We start from the raw sequence: 24,499 nt of genomic DNA on the forward strand, positions 1-24,499 counted from the left end.
AGTTGTACTGTCAAAAGTTCCGAAAGTGGGCGGTCCTTACTACCTGGAATGATAGTGCCTTGGCTGCTCTCTTTCGGAAGGGTTTGTCAGAAGCCGTAAAAGATACTATGGTGGGATTTCCTGTTCCCTCTGGTCTGGACGATTCTATGTCTTTAGCCATTCAGGTTGATCGGCGTTTACGTGAACGCAGGATTACACGGGAGGTGTTGCCACTGGTTGAACAGACGTCTGAACCTATGCAATGTGATAGAGTTTTGTCTAAAGCTCAACGTCAGGAATTCAGAAGGCGCAATAAGCTGTGTTTTTTCTGTGGAGATGCCTCACATATTATTTCTGTTTGTCCTAAACGTGAGAAACGCTTTGCACACACGTTTTCTGTTGGTGGGGTTCAGCCTAAGTTTCTTTTGGCGATTACTCTGATCTGTTCCCTGTCCACATTTTCCGCCAAGGCTTTTGTGGATTCGGGAGCAGCGCTAAACCTAATGGACTTGGATTTTGCTAAACGTTGTGGATTTCCGTTGACACCTCTGCAGACGCCTATCCCTTTGAGGGGGATTGATGCTACCCCTCTGGCTAAAAATAAACCTCAGTTTTGGACCCAGTTGGTCATGCAGGTCGCCCCAAACCACCAAGAAAATTGCAGATTTTTGGTGTTGCATGGTCTTCATGATGCCGTTGTTCTGGGGTTTCCCTGGTTGCAGATTCATAATCCAGTTTTGGATTGGAAGTCTGTGTCTGTGGTGAGTTGGGGTTGCCGGTGTACCTTTAGTGAGGCTCCGGTTTTTTCCACCTCTCCTCAGTCGCATGAGGTTCCTGACTATTTGGCGGACTTCTATGATGTATTTAGTGAGAATGAGTCTGCGTCCTTGCCTCCTCATAGGAGTTATGACTGTGCAATTGAACTAAGCCCGGGGTGTAAATTTCCTAAGGGTCGGCTCTTCAATTTATCTGTACCCGAGCATGAGGCTATGCGGTCCTATATTAAGGAGGCGTTGGAGAAGGGTCATATTAGACCATCCTCTTCACCCTTAGGTGCCGTTTTTTTTTTTTGTGGCCAAGAAGGATGGTTCTTTAAGGCCTTGTATTGATTATCGTGCCCTCAATAAAATTACTATTAAATATCAGTATCCGTTACCCCTGATTTCGGATCTATTCTCTAGAGTCAGAGGTGCTTGCTGGTTTACCAAGCTTGACCTCAGGGGGGCGTATAATCTTATCCGCATTAAGCTGGGGGATGAATGGAAGACGGCGTTTAATACTCCGGAGGGACATTTTGAGTACCTGGTGATGCCTTTTGGGCTCACTAATGCCCCTTCTGTCTTCCAGTGCTTCATGAACGATATTTTTCGAGACTTTGTGGATAAATTTTTGATTATCTATCTGGACGATATTTTGATCTTCTCCAAGGATTGGGATGCTCATGTGGAACATATTCGGACTGTGTTCCGGATCTTGAGAGAGAATTCTCTGTATGTCAAAGGATCAAAATGCCTTTTTGGAGTACAGAGGATTTCTTTTTTGGGATTTATTTTGTCTCCGTCAACTATTGAAATGGACCTGGCCAAGGTACAGGCCATTTATGATTGGGTTCAGCCCACTTCTTTGAAGGCCCTCCAGAAGTTTTTGGGTTTTGCTAATTTTTATCGGAAATTTATAGCAAAATTTTCTAGTATTGCCAAACCATTGACTGACCTGACCAGGAAGGGTGTGGATGTGTTGAATTGGTCTCCGGAGGCGGTTGCTTCTTTTCAGGAGCTGAAGCGTAGATTTACCTCCGCCCCGATTCTGCGACAACCTGATGTCTCACTCCCGTTTCAGGTAGAGGTGGATGCTTCTGAGATTGGTGCAGGAGCAGTGTTGTCCCAAAAGGATCCGTTAACATCTAAAATGAATCCTTGTGCTTTCTTTTCCCGAAAGTTCTCTTCATCTGAACGTAACTATGATGTGGGGAATCGGGAACTGTTGGCCATGAAATGGGCTTTTGAGGAGTGGAGACATTGGTTGGAGGGAGCCAAACATCAAGTTGTGGTCCTCACTGACCACAAAAATTTGATTTACCTAGAGTCGGCTAAACGCTTGAACCCCAGACAGACTAGGTGGGCCTTGTTTTTTACACGTTTTGATTTTGTGGTCTCTTTCCTTCCTGGAACTAAGAATGTCAAGGCAGATGCCCTCTCTAGGAGTTTCTTTGCTGATTCTCCTGTGGTGACCAAGCCTGCTACCATCTTAGGCGAAGGGGTAGTTCTTTCTGCCATCTCGCCCGATTTGAGACTTGCTCTGCAAGAGTTCCAGGAGGACAAACCTGAGCGTTGTCCCAGTGGAAAGTTGTATGTTCCTGACCAGTGGAAGAAGAGAGTGATGTCTGAAGTTCATTGCGCTGCATTGGCTGGTCATCCGGGTATTTTTGGTACTAGAGATCTGGTGAGTCGTTCTTTTTGGTGGCCCACCTTGTCTCATGATGTCAGGAATTTTGTGCAGTCCTGTGGGACTTGCTCCCGGTCTAAATCTTGTTCTCGCTCTAGTGGGTTGTTGATGCCTTTGCCGGTCCCCAGGAGGCCATGGACCCATATTTCAATGGATTTTATCTCTGATATGCCGGTCTCTCAAAGAATGACTGTTATTTGGGTGATTTGTGATAGGTTCTCTAAGGCTACTTTCACACATCAGGTTTTCGGCGTCAGGCGCGATCCGGCGTCGTGCCGGAGCGCCGGATCCGGCAAATATTTCGTAAAACCGGATGTGACGGATCTGTTTTTCTGCTGGATCCGTCTTGTTCTTCACAGACAAAACCGGATCCGTCTCATCCGGTTCATCCGGTTTTTGTTCCGTTTTTCAACGGATTACGCCGGATCCGGTTTTTAAAATCACCCCTTGTGGCCTTCCGAACGGGATTGGCTACTGAAAAACTATATATAGCATGTTCCTACAGCTCTTCTTTGACAGGTTGGAGAGGAGAAAGTGCAGGTTGGAGAGAAGAGCAAGTTACTGGCGAAGATGGATGTTGTGATTGGAAATATTTTGAAGAATTTGGCGGATTTTACAGCGGAGGCGAATCGTTTGAGGGTGATTGTTCTGGAGAAGGAGAGAGTGAGACAGCAGCGCATCAGGCATCGTAGATGACGTTTGTGGATCCACCCCATCACAGCCAAGAGAATGACGCGTGGGGTCTATTCTACACTCTGCATGGACCTTAGACGAAACCCGGATAAATTTTTTGGATATGTTAGGATGAAACTGGAGAATTTTGATTACTTGGTGGAGCGCATTGCACACCTCATAAGAAAAGCGGACACCTATTGCTGCTTCTCCGTTTCACCCGCAGAGCGTCTGATGGTGACTGTAAGGTAAGCCATATTTATTGGATGTGCCCGCATCAGAGCACACTTTCACTGCAATCTTGTTGGTGGTAGTTTGTATCTCCAAGTGTTATAGGTGAGTTTTGGTATGTAATGCTGTGATTTTAAACTAATTGATTGTTTTTTAATTCCCCACAGATTTCTTGCAACTGGAGAATCCCTTTCGTCACTGCATTTCCAGTACAGACTCGGGATTTCCACCATATCTGGAATAGTGAAGTACACATGCCGTGCACTGTGGGACTCCTTAGCTGAAGAGTTTTTACCAGAGCCCACAACAGAGAGGTGGATTGAAATTTCAGAAAAGTTTCAACAGATATGTCAGTTTCCCAACTGCTTGGGCGCTGTGGACGGGAAACATATCCGCATTGTAAAGCCAGCCGGATCGGGATCGGAATATTTCAATTACAAGAAATATTTTTCCATTGTCCTCATGGCCATCGCTGACGCGGAATACAAATTTATTGCTGTTGATATTGGGGCCTATGGCCGCTCCAATGACTCTCAAGTTTTCAAACTGTCTGCCATGGGGCGTAAACTGTATGGAAACACCTTCCAGTTCCCACCCCCTAGACCGCTGCCGCAAACATCTGGTCCACCTATGCCATTTGTCTGTGTAGGGGATGAAGCCTTCCAGCTGTCAGAACACCTTTTGAAACCGTACTCTAGCAGAGGATTGTCAAGAACAAAACGCATTTTTAATTACCGCCTCACAAGAGCAAGAAGAATGGTTGAATGTACCTTTGGTATTCTGACAGCCAAATGGCGGGTCCTATTGACTGCGATCAACCTCAAGACAGAAACTGTGGACGAGGTGATCAAAGCTTGTGTGGTACTCCACAATTTTGTTATCTGCAAGGAACCCATTTCCATTGAGGACACCTCTGAAGAAACCACCTTGCAAGATTACCATGACATTACCACTAGAAGTTCTGTGACTGTTTCAGTAATGAGGGACAATTTTGCACTATACTTTATGTCACCTCAAGGCAGAGTACACTGGCAGGATGACAGAGTGTGAAAGATTTGTGCCCTTAACCAAACTTGTGTACAAACAGTATATACCTTTGCCAACCAAAGTTGGCTATCTTGTCATGGTCTTACTATTTTTACCTTTAGGCCACAGGTGTGTACCTGGTTGTGTTTTATGCAAAGTATTTCACCTTTTAACAAAAGTTGTGTACATTGTTAGGAAATCACCAACAATAAACACAACTTTTTAGGTGAAATACTTTGCTTCAAACACAACCAGGAACACAACTGTGGCAAAAAGGTCAAATTTACCCACAGTTATATACCAGGTTTTGAATACCATTTGACCTTTGAAATTATTTTACCTTTTTTTTTAAACATATTTCGCCGCAGAAAGAAATGACAGACAACCATTGTAAAAGTAATTTAACTTTTATTTAAATTTTTTTTTTTTTTTAAATGTTTTTAAAGTTAAAAAAACTTTTTGAATAAATGTTTGAAAACAAACAAATGGCCATTTTTATTAAAAAAAAACATTACAACTCGGTGTAGTGTGGGGTGGAAATACTGCTGGAGGGGCTGCGGGACACTTCGACACTGGGAGTGTGGAGAGAGGACTGGGATCGTGGTGGTTAAGGAACAGTTAGAGGTGAAGGTGTGGAAAAAGCTACAGAATGGGTGGACATGTGGGAGGCAGAAGAGGTGGTGGGCGGTGGAGTGGAGGGTTGGGCAGGGACTGTAGGAGCAGATGATGTTGATGGCAAGTTGTATGGGGAAGGAGTTTGGTAGGGGGAAGGAGTTTGGTACGGGGCAGGTTGCTGGAAGTGGGGAGATGTCTGGTACTGGGGAGGTTGCTGGTACTGGGGAGGTTGCTGGTACTGGGGAGGTTGCTGATACTGGGGAGGTGGCTGGTGCTGGGGAGGTGGATGGTATGTAATAGGAGGGGGAGGATGGAAAGTGGCTGGAGGGGGTGCAGGTGGAGGAACTACTGTGGTGGGAGGAGGAGGTTGGGAGGTAACGTGCTGGAGAGCACCGTGGCATGAATGCATTACATGCATCTGCTGGGTAGGAGAGAGCGTTTCCATGCGCTCCACAACAGACCTGAAAAAGGTGTGGTTTGGCGAAGATCTTGCTTCTGAATGCATGGTTTGCAGAAGTGTCTTCACCTCCAGAATGCTGGAGTTGATCTGCTGAAAGCCTGCGGAGATTTGCTCTGACAAGACTTTTAGACAGTTCTGGAAAGATGCATTCAGATGCAAGAACTCTGGCGCATAAGTCTTTTCCTGACCCCTCTGCCGCTGCCGCCCAGTACCCGCAGGTGTACTAGAGGTGGCAGGGGCAGAAGGGTGGGGTAAAGGGAAAGCGATCTCCTCACCAGCAGCTTCATGTAATGTAGGCGGCCACGATGCTCCTGTGCTGGTGGATGGGACAGATGGGTCGAATGTGTGGGAAGGCTGGGAAGGTGCAGATGTACCGGGGCGGTCGAAGTGTCCCTCGGTGCCGGTCTCCTCAGGGATCGCCTCAGAAGGGTCCAATCGTGCAGGCTCCCGAGTGCTGCTCACCGTGCTGTGGAATAAAGAGAAAAAAAAACAATTAAAATAGTGACATGGTATGGCCCTGGCTGAAAAAAAAAAGTTACATCTAAACATTTATTTGTCACATGTGGTGAGTAATATTTACCTTCTGGTGACCATTGTATCCCGGAGGAACGACAGGGCTCGTGCGTACTTGTACTTGCTCCTGCGTCCTCCAGATCCTCTCGGGGCCCGCATCTCTTTATTGAACTCCTTCTTGAAACGATCCCTCACAGACCGCCACCGCTTCACAATTCTCTCCCCTGAAACGAGAAAGGACAAAGTGGTTAGTATACAACATCAGTGTTTCCCAAACTCCAGTCCTCATGGTCCCCAGGGGTCATGTTTTCAGGATTTCCAAAGTAAATAGAAATCCTGAACACATGATCCGTGGGGACCACGAGGACTGGAGTTCGGGAAACACTGGTTTAAATCAAGCAACCGGTACTGTATATACTTACGCTCTTTAATCTGGGCCCGAGCATCGAGGTCCTCCCAGCGGTCCACAAAGAGCGAACAGATTTCCTCCCAGAGTCGTCGGGTAACCATAAGGTCAGCATGGCGGCGGTCAGCCATATTCCATAGCGGCTCCCTTTCTCTGAAGAGATCGATGAGGTGGTCCACATCAATCCCTCCATCCTCACCGTCAGAGTCGGGAGCACGCTGTGAAGGCTGTTAAAGAAAAAGACAAAAATAACATAATTAGCCTCCACAAAAGAAATGAAATAAAAAGTGCAAAAAAACAAAGCAAAAATATTTATACTTACACGCTGGTGACCGCCGCGTTGCTGTCGCCGACGACCCTGGGAGGCACTGCGAGGACCTCTTGGCCGAGCACCAGATTGGGAAGACTAGAGAAGAAAACAAAAAATGTTATGTCTTTGGATGTAGGCATTTGTTTGCTGTGTGTGGTCTGCAGAACATTGTTTTCTATGTGTTGTGTGTAGTGTGATGTTGTGTTTCTGCGTTTGATGCAAAAATCTTACCAATTGTGAGCCCACTCCAGGTGTCTGTCCACCCCTTCCTTCTTCTTCTGGGAGCTCCTCTTCATCTTGTGATTCCTGTTTTGAAATAAAAGGCAATGAATAGACATATATTACAGAGATGATGGATTTTGGAAATAAAAACTTACCGTCAAACGCTGACGATGCGAGGGAGGGCTCCCAGAAGAAGATGTGCTGTCTTCCTGCTGGCCAGACTCCATGGCTGTGGGTGGTGCTGCTGCTGTTGCTGCTGCCAGTGCTGCCATTGCTGCTGCTGCATCTCTTGGGCGGCTGTTGAATAAAGAGAAACAAAGGGCCAATGAATATCTTTATATTCCATGGCCCTAGTTTGGAGGAATGGGGGATTTGATAATTACCGTCTCTCATCTGCTGCTGGACTCCCCTCCCGTTGTTCAGCATGCTGCTCCATTTGGGGTGGTGGTGGTGGTGCTGATGGTGCTGCTGCAGATGTCTCCTGCCTTCTCCTGCTCCTGGTTCTTGGCTTGGGTGGCATGTTGGGTGTGGCTGAGGGTCCCACTGTCTTGCTTTTATATATGTCTTGTGGGCAGAGCTACTGAGCATGCTCAGACCAAAAAAAACGGATCCGGCCACCGGATCCGGCTGTCGCCGGATCAGGCGCATTGCGGCGCTCATAGGCTTTCATTGTGTGAAAAAGCCGGACACGCCGGATCCGGCGTGTCCGGCTTTTTCGCCGGAGACAAAAAACGTTACAGTAGCCGTTTTTTCCAGACACCGGATCGCGACACATTGCCGGATCCGGCGAAAACCGGATGAAACGCATGGCCATCCGGCTCGATCCGGCTCTAATGCAAGTCAATGGGGGGGAAACCGGATCCGGCATTGCATTTCGCCGGATCCGGTTTTTGTCAAAAGCGCCGGATCGCGCCTGACGGCGAAAACCTGATGTGTGAAAGAGGCCTAAGATGGTTCATCTTGTACCACTCCCTAAGTTGCCATCTTCCTCTGAGTTGGGTCCCCTGTCTTTGCAACAGGTGGTTCGCTTGCACAGGATTCCTGAGAACATTGTATCTGACAGAGGAGTTCAATTTGTGTCTAAATTTTGGAGGACGTTCTGTTCCAAGTTGGGAATTCAGTTGTCCTTCTCCTCTGCTTTTCACCCTCAGACCAATGGGCAGACAGAGAGAACAAACCAGACCTTGGAGTCGTATTTGAGATGTTTTATTTCCGCTGATCAGGATTATTGGGTTTCATTTTTGCCCTTGGCCGAATTTGCTTTAAATAATAGAGCTAGTTCTGCCACTTTGATGTCACCTTTTTTTTGTAACTTTGGGTTTCATCCTCGATTTTCTTTAGGGCAGGTGGAGCCCTCTGCCTGCCCAGGTGTTGACACTGTGGTGGAGAGAATGCACCAGATCTGGGACCAAGTGGTGGATAAGTTATCTCTCTCCCAGGAAAAGGCCCAGCGGTTTTCTAACCGACATAGGACCATTGGTCCCCAGTTTAAGGTTGGTGATATGGTTTGGTTATCATCAAAAAATATCGCAATGAAGGTGGCTTCTCCTAAGTTTAAGCCTAGATTTATTGGACCTTACAAGATTTTGGAGATTATTAATCCGGTCTCTTTTCGTTTGGCTCTTCCTGTCACATTTAAGATCCATAATGTGTTCCATAAGTCCTTGTTGAAGAGGTTTGTTGAGCCAGTTGTGCCTGAGGTGGCACCTCCGGACCCTGTATTGGTTGAAGGTAACTTGGAATATGAGGTAGAGAAAATTCTGGATTCCCGTCTGGCTAGACGGAGACTCCAGTATTTGGTTAAGTGGAAGGGTTATGGTCAGGAGGATAATTCCTGGGTCTCTGCCTCTGATATTCATGCCAAAAGATTGGTGCGTGCCTTTCATCGGGCTCACCCTGATCGCCCTCGTAGCATTGTTGAGGGTTCGGTGACCCCTCCTCAAGGGGGGGTACTGTTGTGAGTTCATTTTCCCCTCCGTCACTGAGGCCTGGTGAACTCCCCGTTCTAGTGAAGGAAGGTAGTGAGCCTGATTATCAGGCACCTGGGACTGATGAAGACGATTGGCTGAGTGGAGTCACTGACTGGATTTAAGGCAGCCTACGCCCTTTCTGCCCTGCAGGTGATTTCTCTGTGGACTCTTGGACACCAGTCTGATTCCTGCTCTCCTAAAGCTAAGTTTTCTGTTTTGCCTTTTTGCATTTAAGATTTGTTTTTGTTTTTCTTGCTTTTTGGATTCTGCCACTCCCTGCTGAAGTGTGCAGTGTTCCGTTAGCTCTGTCTTCTGAAAGTACCTGAGTGCTGATTTAGTTTTTGAAGCTTAGTTGCTTCAGGGCCATTTTTATATCAGCTTGTTGGCTTTTGTCTCTGATAGGGTTTTGGCAGATTGCAGACAGCAGCCTTCCTATCCGTTCCTATCTAGGTAGTTTTTGGGCCCCGTCTTTGCTCAGCCTGTCTTTCTGTCTGTATAAGTGTTTTCATCTTGCTTCACCGTCATTATATGTGGGGGGCTGCCTATTGCTTTGGGGTCTGCTCTGGGGCAGTTAGATTTCCCCTTTCCTTCTTTAGGCCTATGTATCTCTCCGGCTGTGATCGAGGGGTCTAGGTCATCGTAAGAACCCCCACGGCTACTGCTAGTTGTGCTGATAGGTTCAGGGGTCTGCAATCTGATAGTTGCCAACTTCTCTGGTTTTCTGGACTTAGCTAGCATTTATGTTTTTTGCCTCCTACGGTGACTCATTCATAACAGCCCTCTAGCTTAATGGCCGGCGGGGCGGATACCTCCCGCGCCGAGGGCACTCCAGGGCGAACTGCCCCACTTCGCCACAATCAAAGCAGGCGAGGGGTCACGAAGGCCGGCCGGTCCGGGGGCCGCGGGGATTCAGGGTTTCTGTGCTCGGACCCAGCCGGATACTCGTGGCCTCGGCCTTCCAATTCACCTCTGATATTTTTCAGTTCTCGACGCATCTCCTCCACCCACTGGGGTTCACCGATAGCGTTCATGATAGCTTCGGTGCTCCGGGCCTTCCCTACGGGAACTGTCACCCCCTGCTCTCGTTCTTGTGTGCGTGCCTCCCTCCCTATCTCGGAGAAGGTCAAACGCGGGTTCACTCGTACCCGCTCCTGCAAGGCCTGCTTTGTCCTTTGTCAGAGGGTCCTGCAACCAAGTCACCAAGAAGTCGTGTAACGTTATGTCTAGGGGCCCCACGCCTACCCCGTCCTTTCATTAAATGGCTGTATACAGTTCCTGCAAAACATTCATGTATAGCGTGACGGTCTCCTCCTCCTGTTGCGTGCGACTAAACAGTGGGTCCTCAGTTCTCCTATGTCAGTAGGGTCCCCATGGGTTTCTTCCAGGATCTGCAATACCCTGGAAAAAGTGTTTCGCTGTCCGGTGGAGTCTTAACATTGCTGAGTCCCGAGCTTCCCCGTCCAATGCCATTAGAGCCACCTCAGCCTGCATGTCAGGGGTCATCGGGTGCATCCTCAACCACCCATGCATTTGCCCTGTCCAGCTCCACAGCATTGTATTACTACCCGTAAACCTTGGCAGGTTATTCAGCATAACTCCCAGAGATATGCTGGCCTGGGGGCCACCCTCACCCACTTGGTCAGCGGTCTCCACGTTCGGAGACAGCATCCTGCCGACCACGCCAAATGTGGTACTCTCAGGTACGCAGGATGCACTGACGAGCTGGAGACCGAGCAAGGGTTAAACTAGACTTTTATATATGTAAAGAGGAAAGCTAACAATTTTTTTTCCACGCAGGGAATCCAGATACAAATACACAAGTAGCAAAATGCTAAACAGTACGGCGAGGGGTGATAACTATATGGCCATGCTATGGCTGGCTACGGGTCCTTGGATTAACTTTAAACGCAAGTGAAATGTCGCTTATCGATCTCTGATATCCTGCAGAGTTGTAGTCCTGGAGATGTCTGATCGGCGTCTCAGTCGCCGGGTCCAGCCAAAGAAGAGTTGTCGCAGGCTTTGGGCGTTCCCACGCCCTGATGCTGGGGGAATGATACAGGCCCCAGGCCAGTTCCCCTCCGCCGGGGTTGCCCTGTTGGGCGGTGAGGCAGAGGCATCTGTGGGTCTTGGCGTGCAGGCCTCAGCCGCGGTATGGGGCGTGGCAGTGGTGGCCGCAGGACTCGCCGTACAGGCCACAGCCATGGTGTGGAGTGGGACACTGGCGGCCGCGGGTCTTGCTGTACAGGCTGCAACTGCGGTGTGGAGCGGGGCAGTGGCGGCTGCGGGTCTCACTGTACAGGCCGCAGCCGCAGTATGGAATGGGGCAGTGTCGGCCGCAGATGTCGCTGTACAGGCTGCGGGTCTCACTCAGACTCCTCCTCGTGCTGTTCGGCATCGTCCTCCCTCCTGGTCAGGTGAGCCTCCGTCTCTCTGGTCTTGAAAATGCTGACTCACTCTCCCTCTGGGGCGCCACCTAAGCTCCTCCCTCCAGTCTCTCTGGCCGGTCCCCTCTGCTTGTTTTGTAGTCGACCCGCCCCCTTTCTTTGTCCCGCCCCCACGTTTTCTGATTGACTGTCGGTCCTGGCATGCTAATCTTTCCCCCAGGAATGTATCTCCTGGGAACCTGGGTGACAGCCCCAGGGGCTCTCTACCCTACAGTATCATGGAAAATTGTTCTATCCCCCCATCCTACTGCTGAGTTTATGCTACTGTGACATATCAAATCTGTCAGTACTTGTTCAGTATTGTACACTGTAATCACTATATTTACATATGTAATGATCTGAGGTCTGAATAAGATTCAGTGGGTCACAAACTGAGACTGAGGCAGAAATCCGAAGAGTCTTTACTAAAAAAGCAGATAAAGTAGAACTTAGTATATGGAAGAAACAGATTGAATACCCTTATACAGTACACTCATTCAGCCAGAGCTGAAATCACTATGCCAATCCAAGATTCCCTGAAAAGTGTATTACACTGGGATTTCAAATAAATTTATCTATCAGAAAGGTCAATTCAGGTACTCAGAGAACAGGTGTAAATCAAATGTAGTGATATCAAGGGACCCCCTGGAATGGCACACTGAGTATAACCTATACAAACCTATAATAACAATTCATATAAATATAATACAAAGGTCCTTAAGCGCTTCAACTAGGGATACCCGGGTATCTATGACTATGGTACCTTTAACCCGAGGTGAGTCTCCTCTCAGGCATATAGATTGCATAGGCTGCAGCCAGTCCCAAATTCCAATCAGTTTCCGCAACACAAGGTTCCTCGTCTTGTCAGCCGGTGCCAAGCCCAAACGCTGGGGACTTATAGTACTGTAGCCTCAAGATGCCGTCTCTTCTGTAGTCCTCACAAATTCTCCTAGAAGCAATATGCCTGCTTCTGTATAAAATGTCTGTCCAATATTGCTTCTCAGCTCATCACAACAGGGACTCCACAGAGCTCCACAGTCACACAGCTCTCAAGAATGCTCAGTCTTTGTTCCACAGCAAGGTCTCAGGCTCCCAAGATGAAGGGTTGCAGTACACAGTCTCTTACAGCGTTCAATCTCTTTGCTTCTCACAAGCTGCTACACACACAGTGTCTCTCAGGGCAGTCTCTCTTCTCTTCTGGAGGCTTCCCTTACAGCTCTAGACAGCCGACACTGGGCCCCACCCCCCAGCACACACAGACTCCCAGGTACTCCTAGCACCTGCTCTTAGCTGCAGCAGGCAAACACCACAGGGTCCTAGTGCTCTCCTGGTGTAATCACAGTTCACCCTCTTACAAATAAAGAGATAATAATGCTTGTGAACAAACAGCTCAAATGAGCAATGATTAGAAGAAATGTTCTGGAAACTGCCAATGGTGATAGCTGGGGGATCAGTTGATAATTTTGCAGGGGTGATAACAGCAGCACAGGAGAACGGTAAGCAGCTAAATGATGTCTAGGTGTTGTCACGATATCTCTGGCTCTGCGTGACTCGACCTGACGATCGGTCGGTCACAAAACCACAAGACAGACAAGGGGACATCGGGGAAACAATTACAATGGTGGGCCCTATAATAGGGAACGAGAAAGTGGACACCTCCTGCACACTCCTAAGGAAGAGCCTTGAACTCTCCTCATGTTCCCTATACAGGTTCTTTCAACCTGTCGCCGACCAGGATACCTCAGTCCCTCACTTGCCCTGCACCTATCCCTTACTAGGGAACTGGCAAGTGCAGACACTGGTCCTCACCGCTGTACTAATAAAAGACAAGGGAAGACAACAGACAGGGAAAAACAAACAACGCTTAGCTTGCTCTGCAGTCAAGCACAGGACCAAAGAGTAAGGCACCTGGACTGCAGGAGAGGGAGGACTGGGAGCTTGCATCGCATCCAAATGAAAACCACTTTGGGCTGAGTTCATTGATCCACAGGTGGGTGCATGAATACGCTGGTGAGCACAGCAGATGTCCACAAGAAGAAGAAAGTTCGTTCAGCACACCGGCATAAATGAAAAAAAAAAAACTTTATTAGGCTAATATGCCATATTAAAATGCAAAAAACACCTGACGCGTTTCCGGTGCACAAAGGCACCCTTAGTCATAGGTAAATAAAAACAATATGCATAGAAAGATATATACAGGTTACAAACCAATCACAAAGCTTGCAATTAATTACAAAAAGTGGCAACACATGAAAGGAAAAGTGAGCAGTTCCTTGCAATGATGCAGATCACTCCAGGATTGAAGTTCCCAAGGAAAAAAAAAAAAAAAAAAGGTACAATAATGTAAATGGATATATCTAAAAGTAATTAAATAACTCCAAAATGATCTTCCAATGGAGAATGGATTTTCTGCGCAGAAATAAATGATTCCATAAAGGTGTGAATGAGTGCCTACGGACAATATATAGAGTTAGTCAGAATCAAAGGGAATTTTTTACACCTCAAAAATAATTTATAGATGCGCAGGAATGAGTGGTTCCATGCGCATCTATAAATTATTTTTTCATTTATTTCTGCGCAGAAAATCCATTCTCCATTGGAAGATCATTTTGGAATTATTTAATTACTTTTAGATATATCCATTTATATTATTGTACCTTTTTTTTTTTTTTTTCCTTGGGAACTTCAATCCTGGAGTGATCTGTATCATTGCAAGGAACTGCTCACTTTTCCTTTCATGTGTTGCCACTTTTTGTAATTAATTGCAAGCTTTGTGATTGGTTTGTAACCTGTATATATCTTTCTATGCATATTGTTTTTATTTACCTATGACTAAGGGTGCCTTTGTGCACCGGAAACGCGTCAGGTGTTTTTTGCATTTTAATATGGCATATTAGCCTAATAAAGTTTTTTTTTTTCATTTATGCCGGTGTGCTGAACGAACTTTCTTCTTCTTAAGGCACCTGGACATAGCTTCCAGCAGAAACACCAAGGCTCCAGATAATCTGCAACAGCACTGCTCCAGATGGCTCCTCTCTTCAGAAAGGTTGGTTAGTGAACGACCAATATTACCAACAGAGAGCTGCAGCAGCTGATGTCCTTTTATAAGAAGGAGGGGGGAGGTCACCACCTGCTGACTAATTAAATCTGTAGTAACACCAGCGGCCACCGGAGGAGGAAAAACTCAGCAGCCGACTACAGTTGTAGTAACACCAGCGGCCACCAGGGGCAAAAAGGAAAAAGGTTTATAAAAGAGAATCTAGACTCTGCCACAGCTCCAAGAATGGATCGTGACAGATATCAATGGAATAGAGAGAGAACTGGTGTATTAGCCCTGAGCTAACCCCCAACCCTTACCCAAGGAGGTGAACCATAAGAGAAACCACAGATAAAAACTGACAGTACTAAATAAAACTGCACCACAACGCAAACTATCAGGACGACACAATATGTGTGTACGGGAAAACACAATACGAAATAGGGAAATGAACAAACAACAAAATATACTTCACCAGACTCCAAATAAGATTTGAGAATCAACAGCTACTCCAAAACAGGACCAGTATGCAAGAGGCATGCAAATGCTATAGTTGGCATCCAGGAATGTTCTGAGCCATACTTAAATGAAAAGGTGTTCTCAGCAGCCTCCAGGAGCGTACTGTCAATAGTAGTAGACAACGCAGCTGCTATGGGGCCCGGACAGGTGAGGGGGCCCGGATGGGTGCGGGGGCCTGCGATGGCCGCTGAGGTTTGGCAGCTGTGCTGTGCTGACACAGTACTATCTCCTTTAATTAAATGTAAGCGTCGGCCGCCGGCCGCTGTATACCCCCTTGAAGCTCCCCTTTCCTTGTTTCCTGGTCAGCAGTTGGCTGAAGTCTCTGGCTGGATTTGCATAAGAACGCCACGCCTCCTGGCAGCCAGAGAGCAGCACACTGCATTGCAGGAAGCAGGAAGCAGAAAGCAGAAAACATTCATGAGCCTCTCTCACTCAAGACGGTGACCCGGCTGGGGGTGGATTTTTTTTGTTAAATGTGTCCCCTCACTGTGCTGGCAGCCTGGCACTTTACATTTACAATGGCTCTGGCTGCACTTTGCACCTTAGGGAGGGGGCCCGGCTGCACGCACTGTGGAGGGCGGAGGGGACCCTGCATGCACTGCAGGTGTGTGTGTGTGTGTGTGTGTGTGTGTGTATATATATATATATATATATATATATAATATATAAAGCTCAAGTGTGTGTATGTATGTATGTATGTATGTCCGGGATTGGCATCCACACCGTCGCAGCTACAGCCACAAAATTTGGCACAGTCACACGTCTGGACCCCGAGAGCATCCTAGGTTATGTTGTGAGGCGAAATTTTAACCCCGCGCATTCCAATTCACCAAACAATTTTGCCCCTAACTACATAATGGGGAAAAAGTGTGTGTGTATCAAGCCCCGCCCCTCATTATGATGTCATAATGGTTGCCATGGTGATGCTGACATCATCATAAGTTACAAGACCCACCACTCATTATGATGTCACAATGGTTGACTATGGGATGGAGGATGTGTGATGGGTAGTGTTGAGCGATACCATCCGATACCCTAAAATATCGGATCGGATGGTATCGGCCCGATACGAAAAAAGTATCGGGTATCGCCGATTCCGATACCGGAAGTCCCATTCAAGTCTATGGGACTTCCGGTATCGGAATAAGAAAACCCCTTTTCTGTCCTTGTACAGCCTCGGGGGTGTGTACGGACCTTCCGGGGGTCTGTGCCGGCCTGCCGGGGGTCTGTGCGGACTGCCCGGGGGTCTGTGCGGACTGCCGGGGGTCTGTACCGGCCTGCCGGTGGTCTGTACCGACTGTCCGGGGGTCTGTGCAGGCTGCGGAGGTCTGTGCAGGCATCGTCCGATGGGACTACAAGTCCCATCGGGCGATGCCTGCTACCATGATGGTGATTGACACATTAGCCAATGATGGGACAGTAGTAGTCCCATCATTTGGCTAATGTGTTGAATGTAAAGAAAAAAAACATACTACATACATACATGCAACATACATGCAACATACATACTACATACATGCTACATACATACTACATATATACTACATGCATGCAACATACATAAAACATATATACTACATGCATGCAACATATATATATACTACATATATACTACATGCATGCAACATGCATACTACATATATACTACATATATACTACATGCAACATACATACTACATACATACTACATATATACCACATGCATGCAACATGCATACTACATATATACTACATGCATGCAACAAACATACTACATATATACCACATATATACTACATGCATACTACATATATACACCACATGCATGCAACATACATATATACAACATATATACTACATGCATGCAACATACATATATACAACATATATACTACATGCATGCAACATGCATACTACATATATACCACATATATACTACATGTATGCAACATGCATATATACTACACATATACTACATGCAACATACATACTACATACATACTACATATATACCACATGCATGCAACATGCATACTACATATATACTACATATATACTACAAGCATGCAACACATACTACATATATACCACATGCATGCAACATGCATACTACATATATACTACGTATATACTACATGCATGCAACATACATATATACTACATACAATACATTCATACAATACATACATAAAGACATACAGTACATATAACATAGAGTACATATTCACCATCACTTGTCACTTTGTTCCCCGAAGCCATTGTCATCTGTGGAATAAATATTAAAATAACAAACCACCAATATACTTACCCCTGATCCGCAGAAGTCCGCGAGTGTCCCACGACGATCTTGCGTGGAGAACAGCAGCATCAGCTGATGCTACCGTTCTCTACGGGCTCCAGGAAAAAAAATTCCCTAGTCTCACTTTATGGCATTGCTGTGTGAGAAATTTCCCATGCAGCTTTTGCCATAAAGTGAGATTAGGGACTTTTTTTTTCCAGTGGCGGAGGAATACAGTGCGGAAGGATACCTACCTCCAGTCATTGGATTCCTGGAGCCCTTAGAGAACGGTAGCATCAGCTGATGCTGCTGTTCTCCACGCAAGATCGTCGTGGGACACTCGAGGACTTCTGCGGATCAGGGGTAAGTATATTGGTGGTTTGTTATTTCATATTTATTCCACAGATGACAATGGCTTCGGGGAGCAAAGTGACAAGTGATGGTGAGTATGTACTCTATGTTATATGTACTGTATGTCTATATGTATGTATTGTATGAATGTATTGTATGTAGTATATATGTATGTTGCATGCATGTAGTATATATGTAGTATATATGTAGCATGCATGTTGCATGCATGTGGTATATATGTAGTATGTATGTATGTTGCATGCATGTAGTATATATGTGGTATATATGTAGTATGCATGTTGCATGCATGTAGTATATATGTTGTATATATGTATGTTGCATGCATGTAGTATATATGTTGTATATATGTATGTTGCATGCATGTGGTATATATGTAGTATGAATGTAGTATATATGTGGTATATATGTAGTATGTATGTATGTTGCATGTATGTAGTATATATGTAGTATGCATGTATGTAGTATATATGTAGTATATATGTAGTATGTATGTTGCATGTAGTATATATGTAGTATATATGTATGTTGCATGCATGTAGTATATATGTGGTATATATGTAGTATGCATGTTGCATGCATGTAGTATATATTTTGTATATATGTATGTTGCATGCATGTGGTATATATGTAGTATGCATGTAGTATATATGTGGTATATATGTAGTATGCATGTTGCATGCATGTGGTATATATGTAGCATGTATGTTGCATGCATGTATTATATATGTAGTATGCATGTTGCATGTAGTATATATGTAGTATATATGTATGTTGCATGCATGTTGTATATATGTGGTATATATGTAGTATGCATGTTGCATGCATGTAGTATATATGTAGTATGCATGTTGCATGCATGTAGTATATATGTTGTATGTATGTTGCATGCATGTAGTATATATGTGGTATATATAGTATGCATGTTGCATGCATGTAGTTTATATGTTGTATATATGTATGTTGCATGCATGTGGTATATATGTAGTATGTATGTAGTATGTTTGTTGCATGCATGTAGTATATATGTAGTATGTATGTTGCATGTAGTATATATGTTGTATATATGTATGTTGCATGCATGTAGTATATATGTTGTATATATGTATGTTGCATGCATGTGGTATATATGTAGTATGTATGTATGTTGCATGCATGTAGTATATATGTGGTATATATGTAGTATGCATGTTGCATGCATGTGGTATATATGTAGTATGTATGTTGCATGCATGTAGTATATATGTAGTATGCATGTTGTATATATTTATGTTGCATGCATGTAGTATATATGTGGTATATATGTAGTATGCATGTTGCATGCATGTAGTATATATGTTGCATGCATGTAGTATATATGTAGTATGTATGTTGCATGTAGTATATATGTTGTATATATGTATGTTGCATGCATGTAGTATATATGCGGTATATATGTATGTTGCATGCATGTGGTATATATGTCGTATGCATGTAGTATATATGTGGTATATATGTAGTATGCATGTTGCATGCATGTGGTATATGTGTAGTATGTATGTATGTTGCATGCATGTAGTATATATGTAGTATGCATGTTGCATGTAGTATATATGCAGTATATATGTATGTTGCATGCATGTTGTATATATGTAGTATGCATGTTGCATGCATGTAGTATATATGTAGTATGTTTGTTGCATGTAGTATATATGTTGTATGTATGTATGTTGCATGCATGTAGTATGTATGTTGTATATATGTATGTTGCATGCATGTGGTATATATGTAGTATGCATGTAGTATATCTGTGGTATATATGTAGTATGCATGTTGCATGCATGGGGTATATATGTAGTATGTATGTTGCATGCATGTAGTATATATGTAGTAAATATGTATGTTGCATGCATGTAGTATATATGTGGTATATATATGTAGTATGCATGTTGCATGCATGTAGTATATATGTAGTATGCATGTTGCATGCATGTAGTATATATGTGGTATATATGTAGTATGCATGTTGCATGCATGTAGTATATATGTTGTATGTATGTTGCATGCATGTAGTATGTATGTTGCATGTAGTATATATGTTGTATACATGTATGTTGCATGCATGTAGTATATATGTTGTATGCATGTTGCATGCATGTAGTATATATGTAGTATGTATGTTGCATGTAGTATATATGTTGTATGTATGTTGCATGCATGTAGTATATATGTTGTATATATGTATGTTGCATGCATGTGGTATATATGTAGTATGCATGTAGTATATATGTGGTATATATGTAGTATGCATGCTGCATGCATGGGGTATATATGTAGTATGTATGTTGCATGCATGTAGTATATATGTAGTATATATGTATGTTGCATGCATGTAGTATATATGTGGTATATATGTAGTATGCATGTTGCATGCATGTAGAATATATGTGGTATATATGTAGTATGCATGTTGCATGCATGTAGTATATATGTTGTATGTATGTATGTTGCATGCATGTAGTATATATGTTGTATGTATGTTGCATGCATGTAGTATATATGTAGTATGTATGTTGTATGTAGTATATATGTTGTATGTAGGTATGTTGCATGCATGTAGTATATATGTTGTATATATGTATGTTGCATGCATGTGGTATATATGTAGTATGCATGTAGTATATATGTGGTATATATGTAGTATGTATGTTGCATGCATGTAGTATATATGTATGTTGCATGCATGTGGTATATTTGTAGAATGTATGTAGCATGTATGTAGTATGTATGTAGTATGTATTTTTTTTTTAATTTACATTCAAAACATTAGCCGGATGATGAGACTACTACTGTCCCATCATTGGCTAATGTGTCAATCACCGTCATGGTAGCAGGCATCGCCCGATCGGACTTGTAGTCCCATCGGACGATGCCTGCACAGACCCCCGCAGCCTGCACAGACCCCCGGACAGTCGGCACAGACCTCCGGCAGGCCGGCACAGCCCCCCGGCAGGCCAGTACAGACCCCCGGCAGTCCGCACAGACGCCCGGGCAGTCGGCACAGACCTCCGGCAGGCCGGCACAGACCCCCGGCAGGCCGGTACAGACTCCCGGGCAGGCCGGTACAGACCCCCAGGCAGTCGGCACAGACCCCTCGGAAGGCCCGAACTGACGGCGCATCATGATGCGCACAGACCGCGCATCATGATGGCGTCATTTCGGCAGCCAATCAGAGCCACAAAAGTGGCTCATTGCATTATGGGAACTTCCGATTCCGATATCGAAAAAAATATTGGTACTCGGTATCGGAATTCCGATACAGCGAATATCGGCCGATACCCGATATTTGCAGCATCGGAATGCTGAACACTAGTGATGGGTATATGGGCACTGGACTATGGGATGTAGTATATGTATGATGGGTATATGGGCACGGGACTATGGGATGGAGGATGTGTGATGGATGTATGGGCACTGGACTATGGGATGGAGGATATGTATGACGGGTATATGGGCACGGGACTATGGGATGGCGGATATGTATGATGGGTATATGGGCACGGGACTATGGAATGGAGGATATGTATGATGGGTATATGGGCATGGGACTATGAGATGATGGATGTGTGATGGGTATATGGGCACTCGACTATGGGATGGCAAATATGTATGATGGGTATATGGGCATGGGACTATGGGATGGAGGATGTGTGATGAGTATATGGGCATGGGACTATGGGATGGAGGATGTGTGATGGGTATATGGGCACTCGACTATGGGATGGAGGATATGTATGATGGGTATATGGGCACGGGCCTATAGGATCGTGGATATATATGATGGATATATGGGCACAGGACTATGGGATGGAGGATAATTATAATTTGCTATAACTAATCACCGTTACTATGGGCTCTTCAGCTAGTATATATATATATATATATATATATATATGGGTCGCCCTCCCAGGGCTGTGGGGTACTCGGTACCGGGTCAGTGTCAGCGGGATGTGTCACAGCAGCGGTGACCCGGTCCGTGGCCCTGGGCACCCAAGCAATGGGGGGAGATTGAATGGTGGAATATAGTTAATGGAATAGTTCGTGACGCCACCTGTGGTGTTCGACAAGTGAGATGTTAAGCCAACGCTACATGCAGATCCACTGGGACTGATGGTATGGTGCAGCAAAGATGTAAAAGCTCCCCACAGGTGAACTTGTAGTCCCAGGGCAGCGTAGATGTGGTTGGCACGGGGATGTAGCAGTGCCGCAAGGGTAGAAAGCAGACAAAGACACAGCGGGGTGAAATTTCTGTACCTTTACTTGATAAATGCAGTCCAGGGTCCTGATTACAGATGGTACTGGAGCAGGCTAGCCTGGAAGCAGCTCAGGATTCTCTCTCAGCAGATGGGCTGTGCAGTCTTCTTCTAGCGCCTATTTGAGTGAAGTACTCCTAGTACTGAGTTAGACTGAAGTTCCTCCTAATTCTCTTCTACTAGCACTCCTCGTATGGCAGACAGCTGTAGCCGCTATTCCTCTCTTGGCTCACTCCGTGCTGTTGTGCCTCCGAGTCTTAGATGGGAGTAGGGCATTTACAGTCTCCTACTCCTCTGGTGTCTGTTGCAGGACCATTAGTATCCGTACAACCGTGGAGACCAGGCTCCAGTTCATGCGCTCTCACTGTGAGGGAGCTCTCTTTCCTCAGCTCAACCTCCAGCTTCTCTCCACACGTCTGCACACGTGGACCTCCTCACACTCACTGACTACTCCTTCCTCTTGGCCCTCAGAGAGCACTCCTCCCCTCAATTCCAGTTCAGTATCCCCCTGCTGACCTGGAGTGGAACTGTGTTGCATGTATAGGTTAACTGCGAGAGAGACCCTACCAATGATTTATTCTGCCTTGCGAAATGTCTGTGTTATATATATTGACAATCAATCAGCTACTTGTTGGCCAATAGCTGATAGCCATTTTGGCATTTCTTATGCTCACAGGATGATCAGTATAGATTGTTTTGTCTGCATAGATTATTATTGTTCTCAGCAGCACATACTGGTTACAAAGAAGGATGTGTTACTGAGTGGGATTATTTTTAAGCCAGATTGAAAATCATTTTAGTGCAGTATATATTAGTTCCTGGCCAGTACTTTGGCCCCTGTGCAGTATATATGAGTTCCTGCACAGTATTTGGGCCCCTGTGCAGTATATATGAGTTCCTGGACAGTACTTGGGCCCCTGTGCAGTATATATGGGCTCCTGGACAGTATTTGGGCCCCTGTGCAGTATATATGAGCTCCTGGACAGTATTTGGGCCCCTGTGCAGTATATATGGGCTCCTGGGCAGCATTTGGGCCCCTGTACAGTATATATGAGTTCCTGGACAGTTTTTGGGCCCCTATACAGTATATATGGGCTCCTGGACATTATTTGGGCCCCTGTGCAGTATATGTGAGTTCCTGGACAGTACTTGGGCCCCTGTGAAGTATATATGACCTCCTGGACAGTACTTGGGCCCCTGTGCAGTATATATGAGTTCCTGGACAGTATTTGGGCCCCTTTGCAGTATATTTGGGCTTCTTGACAATATTTGGGCCCCTATACAGTATATATGGGCTCCTGGACATTATTTGGGCCCCCCGTGCAGTATATATGAGTTCCTGGACAGTACTTGGGCCCCTGTGCAGTATATATGAGCTCCAGGACAGTATTTGGGCCCCTGTGCAGTATATATGATCTCCACGACAGTATTTGGGCCCCTGTGCAGTATATATGGGCTCCTGGAAAGTATTTGGGCCCCTGTGCAGTATATATGGGCTCCTGGACAGTATTTGGGCCCCTGTGCAGTATATATGAGTTCCTGGACAGTACTTGGGCACCTGTGCAGTATATATGAGCTCCAGGACAGTATTTGGGCCCCTGTGCAGTATATATGAGCTCCAGGACAGTATTTAGGCCCCTGTGCAGTATATATGAGCTCCTGGACAGTATTTGGGCCCCTTTGCAGTATATATGGGCTCCTGAACAGTATTTGGGCTCCTGTGCAGTATATATGAGTTCCTGGACAGTACTTGGGCACCTGTGCAGTATATATGAGCTCCAGGACAGTATTTGGGCCCCTGTGCAGTATATATGAGTTCGTGGACAGTATTTGGGCCCCTGTGCAGTATATATGAGCTCCTGGACAGTATTTGGGATCCTGTGCAGTATATATGGGCTCCTGGACAGTATTTGGGCCCCTGTGCAGTATATATGAGCTCCAGGACAGTATTTGAGATCCTGTGCAGTATATACGGGCTCCTGGACAGTATTTGGGCCCCTGAGCAGTATATATGAGCTCCAGGACAGTATTTGGGCCCCTTTGCAGTATATTTGGGCTCCTGGACAGTATTTGGGCCCCTGTGCAGTATATATGAGCTCCAGGACAGTATTTGGGATCCTGTGCAGTATATATGGGCTCCTGGACAGTATTTGGGCCCCTGAGCAGTATATATGAGCTCCAGGACAGTATTTGGGCCCCTGTGCAGTATATATGAGTTCCTGGACAGTATTTGGGCCCCTGTGCAGTATATATGGGCTCCTGGACAGTATTTGGGCCCCTGTGCAGTATATATGAGCTCTTGGACAGTACTTGGGCCCCTGTGCAGTATATATGAGTTCCTGGACAGTACTTGGGCCCCTGTGCAGTTTATATGAGCTCCTTCCATTTTGACTTTTACAAGGAATATATCAAATTGGATGTAAGTGTTTTACTTTTTCTTTTACTCAAATGAGAAAAAAATCAGAGACTAGCTTTAAAATTAATTGTTTGACCTATAACATGCATGCCTGGAGTTAAGAGTTAAGAGCACCTGTTGATATTTTTTTTTTTTTTTTTTTTGGGGGGGGGGCCCATTCAGACTTTTGCTATGGGGCCCATGATTTCTATGTACGCCCCTGGCAGCCTCAGTCACTATTCAAAAAGTTAACTCCTGCCAAGCTGAACATCAGTGAACAAACCACTGCCAATGCTCAAACTCAGGCTGAGCAACAGGAAAGTCTAAGGCTACTTTCACACATCCGGTGTGTGGGGTC

The sequence above is a fragment of the Dendrobates tinctorius genome, unplaced genomic scaffold (assembly GCF_039654945.1).
Source record: "Dendrobates tinctorius isolate UK_male_01 unplaced genomic scaffold, ASM3965494v1 ptg000043l, whole genome shotgun sequence".
NCBI lineage: Eukaryota > Metazoa > Chordata > Amphibia > Anura > Dendrobatidae > Dendrobates > Dendrobates tinctorius.